Consider the following 11,538-nt stretch of genomic DNA (forward strand, 5'->3'; position numbering starts at 1 on the left):
GCCCCAGCTACTGGGGAGGCTGAGGCAGGAGAATCGCTTGAACCTGGGAGGCAGAGGTTGCAGTGAGCCAAGATCACACCACTGCACTCCAGTCAGGGCGACGGGACGAGAACTCCATCTCAAAAACAAACAAACAAACAGAATGTTGCTGGTGGCACTAACCAGTTTTGGAAAGCCTTGTCCCATGAAATGAACAACTGTTCACCCATAAAAAAGGAGAAGGTAGAACAAGCAAAGGGAAAACAAAAATATTAAAAAGTAAAATCAGCCTAACTAAAAAGGAGGAGAAGGAGGTAGAGAAGAGGAGGAGGAAGGGAAAGAGGATACCCGATCTGGAAATCAGATCTGTGGGCAGCAGATTCTAAGGAAAGCTGAGGTGAGAGATGACAGAACTTGAACTAGGACAGTAGGGAAGGGAAGAGGGGACTTGCAGAAGGAGAATTGGTGTTTTATTGATGTGGAGTTTGGGGAACTGGAGAGTTAAAAATGATTCAGGGCCAGGCAAGGTGGCTCGTGCCTGTAATCCCAGCACTTTGGGAGGCCGAGGAGAAATCTCTTGAGCCCAGGAGTTCGAGACCAACCTGGGCAACATGGCAAGACCCTCTCTCTAAAAAAAGCTTTAAAAAAATTATCTGGGCCTGGTGGTCTATAGTCCCAGCTCCTCAGGAGGCTGACGGGGGAGAATGGCTTGAGCCCAGAAGTTTGAGGCTTCAGTGAACTATGATTTTGCTGTTGTACTCCAGCCTGGGCAACAGACTGAGACCTGGACTCAGAAAAAAAAAAAAGCTCTCTGCCACCAAGCACTGCTGGACCTGCAGGTCTGTCAAGCTGTGGATGCTGGTCTCTGTTCCACAGGATGGGGTTTGTTAAAGTTGTTAAGAATAAGGCACAGTAGCTCACGCCTGTAATCCCTCCACTTTGTGAGGACGAGGTGGGCAGATCACCTGAGGTCAGGAGCTCGAGACTAATCTGACCAACGTGAAGAAACCCCGTCTCTACTAAAAATACAAAATTAGCTGGGCATAGTGGGACATGCTTGTAATCCCAGCTGCTTGGGAGGCTGAGGCGGGAGAATCACTTGAACCTGGGAGGCAGAGGTTGCAGTGAGCTGAGATTGTGCCATTGCACTCCAGCCTGGGCAACAAGAGTGAAACTCTGTCTCAAAAAAAGAAAAGGAAGGGAAGGGAAGGGGAGGGGAGGGGAGGGGAGGGAAGAATAAGGCCTACTTTAAGAGATACCAAGTGAAATTCAGAAGCCAACAAGAGGGTAAAATGGATTACTATACTCAGAAACACTTGGTGATACAGGATAAAAATAAATATAACACACCCAAATACAGGATGATAGTTCATGTAACAGAGATATCATTTGTCAGATTGCTTATGCCCATTTAGAGGTGGATATGATAGCCTGCACAGCATATGCACACAAACCCCCAAAATACGGTGTGAAGGTTGGCCTGACAAATTATGCTGCAGTGTAGTGTACTGGCCTGCTGCTGGCCCGCAGGCTTCTCAATATGTTTGGCATGGACAAGATCTATGAAGGCCAAGTGGAGGTGACTGGCGATGAATACAATATGGAAAGCATTGGTGGTTAGCCAGGTGCCTTTACCTGCTATTTGGATGCGGGCCTTGCCAAAACTACCACTGGCAATAGTTTTTGGCACCCTGAAGGGAGCTGTGGGTGGAGGCTTCTCTATCCCTCATGGTATGAAACGATTCCCTGGTTGTGATTCTGAAAGCAAGGAATTTAATGCAGAAGTAGACCGGAAGCACATCATGGGCCAGAATGTTGCAGATTACATGTGCTATTTAATGAAAGAAGATGCAGATGTTTACAATAAACAGTTCTCTCAATACATAAAGAACAGCATAACTCCAGACATGGTGGAGAAGATGTATAAGAAAGCTCATGCTGCTATATGAGAGAATCCAGCCAGGCACGGTGGCTCACACCTGCAATCCCAGCACTTTGGGAGGACGAGGCGGGCGGATCACTTGAGATCACCCTGAGGCGGGTGGATCACCTGGATCACCAACCTCGCCAACATGGAGAAACCCTGTCTCTACTAAAAATACAAAATTAACTGGGCAGGGTGGTGCATGCCTGTAATCCCAGCTACTCGGGAGGCTGAGGCAGGAGAATCGTTTGAACTTGGGAGGCAGAGGCTGTGGTGAGCTGAGATTGTGCAATTGCACTCCAGCCTGGGAAACAAGAGCGAAACTCCGTCTCAAAAAAAACAAAAAAAACAAAAACAAAAACAAAAAAACAATCCAGTCTATGAAAAGAAGCCCAAGAAAGAAGTTAAAAAGAAGAGGTGAAACCATCCCAAAATGTCCCTCACTCAGAAGAAAGATTGGGCAGCTCAAAAGAAGGCAAGCTTCCTCAGAGCTCAGGAGCGGGCTGCTGAGGGCTAAACCAAACAATTTTCTATGAGGATTTTTCAGATAAAGACAATAAACATATGGACAGCAACTAAAAAAATGATTCAGGAAAACATCACAGAAGCCATTACACCACACCTCCCAGGTTCAACTGATTCTCCTGCCTCACATTCCCGAGTAGCTGGGATTACAGGTGCCTGCTATCGTGCCTGGCTAATTTTTGCAATTTTAGTAAAGACACGGTTTTACCACGTGGGCCAAGTTGGTCTCAAACACCTGACCTCAAGTGATCCGCTTGCTTTGGCCTCCCAAAGTGCTGGGATTGTAAGACGTGAGCCACTGCACCTGGCCTTAGAAATTACACTCTCATCCACTCCTTGGAATCACCAGTGACTTTCTGTTTTAGGGTAGGTTTTGTTTCCTCAATTAACCTTAAATAATTTTAGGAACAGATAATCCAATAAGTATTTATTTACTCTGTAAAATCAGTTTATATAGAAGCTGGAGAGAGATTATTTGGACTTAAGAAAACATCTTTTTACCCACCCTCGAAGACAAAACAAAGAAATATTTTTTTATCTGCCTAGGGTCATCACTATGTCTTTGATCTGGAAGATCTTTAAGGGAGAATAATCTGACTTAGAGTCTTATTTAATCACTTGCCATGAGGCAGGGGTTGAAGTAAGAGGGCTCTGAACCCTTTTGGCTGAGTCTATGGAATCTGGGAGTTCATTAGGCATCAAAGGAATACACCTCAACATATTAAGAGCCACCCATCTATGGCAAACTCAAAGACAACATCATAGTGAATGGGCAATGTTACGTTGCTCAGGCTGAGTGCAGTAGCTATTCAAGGCATGATTGTAGCTCATTGCAGCCTTGAACTCCTGGGCTCAAGCAATCCTCCTGCCTCAGCCTCTTGAGTAGCTGGGACTACAGGCATGAACCAAGGCACCTGGATTTTAGTCTATGGATTCTGAGTGGCCAAGAGATTATCAAACAATAGCCTTGAAAATTGTATGGGTACTCACATAAAGTGGATTTGGGGAGGGGCTTTTCTCTCCAAATCTGTGTGTGTTTATATGTTTCTACAGGGCTATGTAAACATGTAGTACAAAATATAATATTTATATGTTTTACCTTAATAAATGGGGGTTACTGTGAGGAATGTGAAGAAAAACCAAAGACAGGGTGAAGACAAGCAAAGTAAAAGAAAAACATAAACTGCCCTGAAGCTTACCTCAGTGATGTATGGTACCATCCAATTAATGCATTTAAAGTTACATCATTTAAATGCAATTGAAAATATGAACTTGAAAGAAATAGAAATAGAAATTAAAAGAAAGGCTTTTGGCTGGGTGCAGTGGCTCACACCTGTAATCCCAGCACTTTGGGGGGCCAAGACAGATGGATTATGAGGTCAGGAGATTGAGACCATCCTGGCCAACATGGTGAAACTCCGTCTCGACTGAAATACAAAAAGTTAGTCAGGCATGGTGGCACACACTTGTAGTCCCAGCTACTCAGGAGGCAGAGGCAGGGGAATTGCTTGAACCCAGGTGGCGGATGTTACAGTGAGCTGAGATCATGCCACTGAACTCCAGCCTGGCAACAGAGGGAGACACCAGCTCAAAAAAAAAAAAAAGGCTTTCATCATCAGTGGATATATATTATTTGTAGTTTTTGTGAAAAAGGATTCTGAAGAAGAGAAAACAGAAACTGACTTCAGATTAGTGCTGTTAGGTGATATCATACCCACTGCACAGCCTAGGTACCCCTTACATCACTGCTGATACATCTACTCATTGTATCGTGATATGGTTTGTGTGTCTTGCATAGTTGCAGGGGCATGTTGGAATGAAGGAATGAAAGTATCTTTACCAGGAAGAAGAGCTCACTGAAGCTATTGTGGTCATTTAGTATGGCCACTTGCTAATTTTTATTCCCAAGTATTTAGTAGTTTCATGTGGCTAGTTGCTGTAGGTTTTTTGGGAGTTGGACATTGATACCAATGGGAAAATACAGTATGAAAGTAACACATTTTAACCTTCTTCAAGGGAGGTTGTCCAAGCTGCATGACAATGGGGTTGATTTTTCCCATGTCCTTGAATAAATCAAGGATGTCACACTCTAAAGAGCTGTCACACTCTAATAAAGACTTTGAACTTCAAGATTTGGGTTTAAATCTATGATCTATCATTTACTAGTTGTATTTTTTTGGACAAGCTATTAGATTTCCCTGAAACTCAGTTTGTTTCCTTGTCTGAATGTCCTTAATGACACTTTCGACTCCTACCAAAAGGTCTCTTAAATAGTGTCTACGATGCATATTACACAAGGAACCAAAATGAATATTCAGCCTCCATGAATAGGGCAAGTATCCCCAGACAGGAGCTACAGGGACATGTCTTCCACATCAGGGAGAGCGGTGAGGCAATTAATTCACACCAGGAATATCTTCCCTTGCCAGGCCCTGAGATGACCCCTGAGCATGGAGTCCCAGAATCATGCCATCTTTCCACTCAACCCTGCTATCATCATTTACTAGTTGTAGTTATCATGTACTAGTTGTATTTACTAGTTGTATTTTTTGGATAAGTGGTTTGATTTCTCTGAAATTCGGTTTGTTTCTTGTCTGTAAATAAAGGTGATGAGAGTCATTATCACATAGTATTGTTGAGAATAATAAATGAGATAACGCATGGCATGCAAGATGCCAGGCACATAAAAAGTATGAAATAATGTTGGTGTTTACAGTGGTGATCACTGTGATTTCCATGTGGAAATCATATTGTAGCATCCAGTTCTGGCTTGGGGAGGGAGCATCTCAGGCCCTTGCTAACTCAGGAGGAAAAGCAGGGTTGACTAAGTTGAAGTGATGAATTTCCAGGCTGGAAAGATACATGATTCTGGGACTCTACACTCAGTGGTCATCTCAGGGCCTGGCAAGGGAGGATATTCCTGGTGTGAATTAATTGCCTCATCAATCTCCCTGATACGTAGAAGACAATCTCCCTAATATGTAGAAGACACGTCCCCATAGCTCCTGTCTGGGGATACTTGCCATATTCATGGAGGCTGGATACTCACATTGGTTCCCTGTGCACTATGCAACATAGACACTATTTAAGGGACCTTTTGGTATGAGTCAAAAGTGGCATTTAGGGCAAAGTGTGGTGCCCAGATTGAGCCTGTAGGTGGCAGCAAAAACTCAGACTTGGAAAGCCAGCCCGCAAAGCTCCAGGTGTACCGAAGAGGGTTCTGTTTTTACTGGTTTATAGAAAACACCTGGAAGCTGTAAGCAGCTGTAATTTTAGTGGATTCCACACACCATTCACAGCTGTGGTAGTCTTTTCTCCACCGTGAGTGGAGATACCTCAGATCATTACAACAAACTTCAAAAAATCACATATGCACGTTTCTATAGGTTTTTTTTAAAAAATCAGAATTGTCTTCTCGGCAATAGGAAATTATTAGGCTGCTAAGAGACAGCCCACAGACTATGACCTATGAAGCCATTGTGAATGCCATTTATGCTGCAACAAAGGGGTAGACTGGGTTGCTAAGGAAACACTGCACACACTCCTCGGGGTAGAAAGAAAATAGGGAGGTATTGAATGATTTCTCATCACTTTCAAACCCATGTGGCTCTCTTACAGCTGACATCAAAGTCACTGCTTTTGAATTTCATTTTACTTAATATTATTTGGTTTGCCTTTGCTTGATTTATCTCTACCTATCCCTTGAGTTTCAAATTTTCTGTGAAAATTTTTATGTGTGTGTCTTGTAGGAAGCATATAGTTTGATATCACGGCTTAATCCGTTTGGAGAGTCCCTATCATCTAATATTGGTGTTCAATCTATTCACGTTTCTTGCAGTATCTGATGGATTTGATTTCACATCTTCTTCTTCCTTTATATTTTACTACTTATTACATCTATTGTTGCTCATGCTTTTCTTTTTTAAAATTTCTTCCAGAGAAGTGGATAAATTCCTGGACACTTGCCTCCTCCCAAGCCTAAACCAGGAAGAAGCCGAAACCCTGAATAGACCAATAACAAGGTCTGAAGTTGAGGCAGCAATTAAGAGCCTACTGTCCAAAAATAGCCCAGGTCCAGATGGGTTCGCAACTGAATTCTACCAGACATACAAAGAGGAGCTGGTACCATTCCTTCTGAAACTATTCCAAATAATCCAAAAAGAGGGAGTCCTTCCCAAATCATTTTATGAGACCAAAATCATCCTGATACCAAAACCCGGCAGAGACTCAACAAGAAAAGAAAACTTCAGGCCAATATCCATGATGAACATAGATGCAAAAATCTTCAATAAAATACTGGCAAGCTGATTGCAACAGCACATCAAAAAGCTTATCCACCATGATCAAGTAGGATTCATCCCGGGGATGCAAGGCTGGTTCAACATATGCAAGTCTATAAATGTAATTCACCATATAAACAGAATCAAAGACTAAAACCACATGATTATCTCAATCGACGCAGAGAAGGCCTTTGACAAAATTCAACAGCCCTTTATGCTAAAAACTCTCAATAAACTAGGTATTGACAGAACGTATCTCAAAATAATAAAAGCTATTTACAACAAACCAACAGCCAGTATCATACTGAATGGGCAAAAACTGGAAGCATTCCCTTTGAAATCTGGCACTAGACAAGGATGACCTCTCTCACCACTCCTATTCAATATAGTACTGGAAGTTCTAGCCAGAGCAATAAGGCAAGAAAAAGAAATAAAGGGTATTCAATTAGGAAAGGAGGAAGTCAAATTGTCTCTATTTGCAGATGACATGATTGTATATCTAGAAGACCCCATTGTCTCAGCCCAAAATCTCCTGAAACTGATAAGCAACTTCAGCAAAGTCTCAGGTTACAAAATCAATGTGCAAAAATCACAAGCATTCCTATACACCAATAACAGACTTAAAGACAGCCAAATCAAGAAAGAACTGCCATTCACAATTGCTACAAAGAGAATAAAATACCTAGGAATACAACTAACAAGGAACGTAAAGGACCTCTTCAAGGAGAACTACAAACCACTGCTCAACGAAATAAGAGAGGACACAAACAGATGGAGAAACATTCCATGTTCATGGTTAGCAAGAATCAATATCGTGAAAATGGCCATACTGCCCAAAGTAATTTACAGATTCAATACTATCCCCATCAAGCTATAAATGACCTTCTTCACAGAACTTGAACAAACCACCTTCAACTTCATATGGAACCAAAAGAGAGCCCGCATAGCCAAGTCAATTCTAAGCAAAAAGAACAAAGCGGGAGGCATCACGCTACTGGACTTCAAACTATACTACAAGGCTACAGTAATCAAAACAGCATGGTACTGGTACCAAAACAGAGATATAGACCAATGGAACAGAACAGAGGCCTCGGAGGCAACACAACATATCTACAACCATCCAATCTTTGACAAACCTGACAAAAACAAGCAATGGGGAAAGGATTCCCTGTTTAATAAATGGTGTTGGGAAAACTGGCTAGCCATGTGCAGAAAGCAGAAACTGGACCCCTTCCTAACACCTTACACTAAAATTAACTCCAGATGGATTAAAGACCTAAACATAAGACCTAACACCATAAAAACCCGAGAAGAAAATCTAGGCAAAACCATTCAGGACATAGGTGTCGGCAAGGACTTCTTGACCAAAACACCAAAAGCATTGACAACAAAAACCAAAATAGAAAAATGAGACCTGATTAAACTCCACAGCTTCTGCATGGCAAAAGAAAGTCATTAGAGTGAATTGGCAACCAACAGAATGGGAAAAAATTTTTGCAGTTTACCCATCTGACAAAGGGCTGATATCCAGAATTTACCATGAACTAAAGCAGATTTACAAGAAAAAAACAAACAAACCCATTCAAAAGTGGGTGAAGGATATGAACAGACACTTTACAAAAGAAGACATACATGAGGCCAACAAACATATGAGAAAATGCTCATCATCACTGGTCATTAGAGAAATGCAAATCAAAACTACATTGAGATACCATCTCACGCCAGTTAGAATGGCGATCATTAAAAAATCTGGGGACAACAGATGCTGGAGAGGATGTGGAGAAATAGGAACACTTTTACACTGTTGCTGGGAGTGTAAATTCGTTCAACCATTGTGGAAGACAGTGTGGCAATTCCTCAAGGACCTAGAAATAGAAATTCCATTTGACTCAGCAATCCCATTACTGGATATATATCCAAAGGATTATAAATCATTCTACTATAAGGACACATGCACACGAATGTTCATTGCGGCACAGTTTACAATAGCAAAGACCTGGAACCAACCCAAATGCCCATCAATGATAGACTGGACAGGGAAAATGTGGCACATATACACCATGGAATATTATGCAGCCATCAAAAATGATGAGTTTGTGTCCTTTGTAGGGACATGGATGAACCTGGAAACCATCATTCTCAGTGAACTGACACAAGAACAGAAAATCAAACACTGCATGTTCTCACTCATAGGTGGGTGTTGAACAATGAGAACACATGGACACAGGGAGGGGAGCACTATACACTGGGGTCTGTTGGGGGGAAATAGGGGAGGGACAGTGTGGGGTGGGGAGTTGGGGAGAGATAGCATGGGGAGAAATGCCAGATATAGGTGAAGGGGAGGAAGGCAGCAAATCACACTGCCACGTGTGTACCTATGCAACAATCTTGCATGTTCTTCACATGTACCCCAAAACCTAAAATACAATAAAATAAATTTCTTCCAGATTAATCAGCACATTAATTTTAAAAATTCTGTGTCCTCCTTTCTAAAATATAAAACAATGCAAATTTTACTACGTATCTTCTATATTTTAACTCATAAACTCAGAAGTCTCCGTGACTATGTGACTGTACTCAAATAGTCACTCTGACTCTCTAAAGATTCAATATCATTCCCACTCCCCCGCACCAATGGAGACACTGAGAAGACATTCACTTTCCCACGTACTCTCCCATTCCTAACCTCTATATTTTATTAATGAAGTTAAGAATTGAGTTATGGATAATTTTTATAACTTTCTTTTTTTTTTTTTTTGAGATGGAGTCTCACTCTGTTGCCCAGGTTGGAGTGTAGTGGCACCATCTCGGCCCACTGCAGCTTCCACCTCCCGGGTTCCAGTAATTCTCTTGCCTCAGCCTCCTGAGTAGCGGGGATTACAGATGTGTGCCACCATACCCGGCTAGTTTTTATATTTTTAGTAGAGATGGGGTTTGACCATGTTGGCCAGAGTGGTCCTGAACTCCTGACCTCAGGTTCCAGCTGCTTCAGGCTGCCCAAATTCCATTTCTGTGTATCTCTGTCTCAATTATGTGAGACCACTGTGTTCCACCTCTATTCCCGGGTTTGGTAAATGCCTCTAGATAGAAACTCATGGTGATTTTAAGTCTCACTTTGTTTTCTTTCTTTGGGGGATTAGTCTCCTGTGCTGCCTTTAGCAGATTCCTGAAAACAATTTTTTCATGAAAATTGACCAGTTTTCTAGGTTTTTGTTTAGAGGGAGAGGGTTGGTTCCCTGCCAGTTCCTCTGTCATACCCATAATCTTATGCCTTTTATAACAACAGCTTTTTTTTTTTTTTTTTTTTTGAGACGGGGTTTCATCATCTTGGCCAGGCTGGTCTTGAACTCCTGACCTCATGATCCACCTGCCTCGGCCTCCCAAAGTGCTAAGATTACAGGCATAAGCCACCATGCCCAGCCAACAACAGCTTTTAATTCATCTTTTTTTTTAAGTTCTGGGATACATGTGCAGAACGTACAGGTTTGTAACGTAGGTATACATGGGCTATCGTGGTTTGCTGCACCTGTCAACCCCTCATCTAGGTTGCATCAAGTATTTGTCCTAATGCTCTCCCTCCCCTTGCCCCCCACCCCCAAACAGGCCCCGATATGTGATGTTCCCCTCCCTGTGTCCATGTGTTCTCATTGTTCAACTCCCACCTATGAGTGAGAACATCTTAATTCATCTTTTAAACATTTTGAACTTCTTTTCATAACTATTTTCAGATTACCTTTCAGATTACAAGCAATTCCTCTTGATAACATCAAATGAAACGTAGGTATTTCTTGTACTGACATTTCAAGTTTTAATTTGCTTCAGAGAACACTTTTGAAACCCAAGCACTTAACCACCTTTGTGCTATGATAAGGTTCAAAAGAAGGCAGCTTATGATACAGTAGGAAAGTCACATACAAGGGTAGTTTCTTAGTTTGTATTTCTCCAGAAGCAGATCCTGAGTGCAAGTGGTTGGTTTGGGAGGTGATCTCAGAAATGCTTGAGAGTGGGTGGGGCGATAGGGGAAAAAAGAAGCCCATATACAGTCCCCTTGCTACAGTGGCCAACCGGAGATTAATACAGCTGGGAAACTGAGAGTCAGTACAGAATGAATGTGTGGAATAACTGATAATCAGTGTAGAATAACTAAGAGTTATTCTACTTCAGGGGTGAGGGAACTGGGGTATTTATCTTCCAGTTTCTGCCAGTCATTAGTTGAAGACTGCTTCTAGAGAGTATTAATTCCCTGTGCTTCCATCTTGTGTATGAGTGATGGCAGCAGCTGCAGCAGGGAGGGGCGGCTGGGGCTGCCCACTCCATGGAGCCCGTGGGAGCCCTATCCCTTCTGAGTTGGGGCAAGAGCTTTCCGAGTGCCACTAAAGCCACCCAAACCTTGGCTGCAGACCCAGGCCTCCTGCTCTATGGAGCAAGCAGGGACCCTGCCCTCCTGGGTGGGGCTACAGCTGCCCAAACTGCAGCTGTGGACTCTCCCTGTGTTCTTGGCGGCGGGAGCAGGCAGGATCTGCCCTCCTGGGTGCCCTCCCCCTCCCACTCCCCCTTCTCCTGAAGAGATTGTTCCTAGGTCATCTCTAAAGCAGGGTTCTCTATCATCAGATGTAGGTGAGTGCTCTCTGGCAAGTGGTCCTAGTAACCAACTATGTCATAATACCCCAGGCTGTTACTTCTGCAACTGTATTCAAGGCCACTAGCTCCACAGTGGCACCAACTGTCAAGTTACAGGTAAGTTTCAATACCCGAGGCAAAGCCTCGCTCCTGTTCTATTCTTACCTGTAATAAATAAAAGAGATATAGATGATTCAATTGAATGTCAAA

General features: G+C 42.7%; 1 pseudogene; it reads left to right on the forward strand.

Moving 5' to 3' along the window:
- Positions 1 to 856: 856 nt before the first annotated feature.
- On the forward strand, positions 857 to 2,420 carry LOC135271449 (large ribosomal subunit protein uL18-like; annotated as a pseudogene).
- The last annotated feature ends 9,118 nt before the right edge of the window (positions 2,421 to 11,538 follow it).

The sequence above is a fragment of the Aotus nancymaae genome, unplaced genomic scaffold (genome assembly GCF_030222135.1).
Source record: "Aotus nancymaae isolate 86718 unplaced genomic scaffold, 86718_ANA_hifiasm-v0.15.2.pri h1tg000079l, whole genome shotgun sequence".
Classification (NCBI taxonomy): domain Eukaryota; kingdom Metazoa; phylum Chordata; class Mammalia; order Primates; family Aotidae; genus Aotus; species Aotus nancymaae.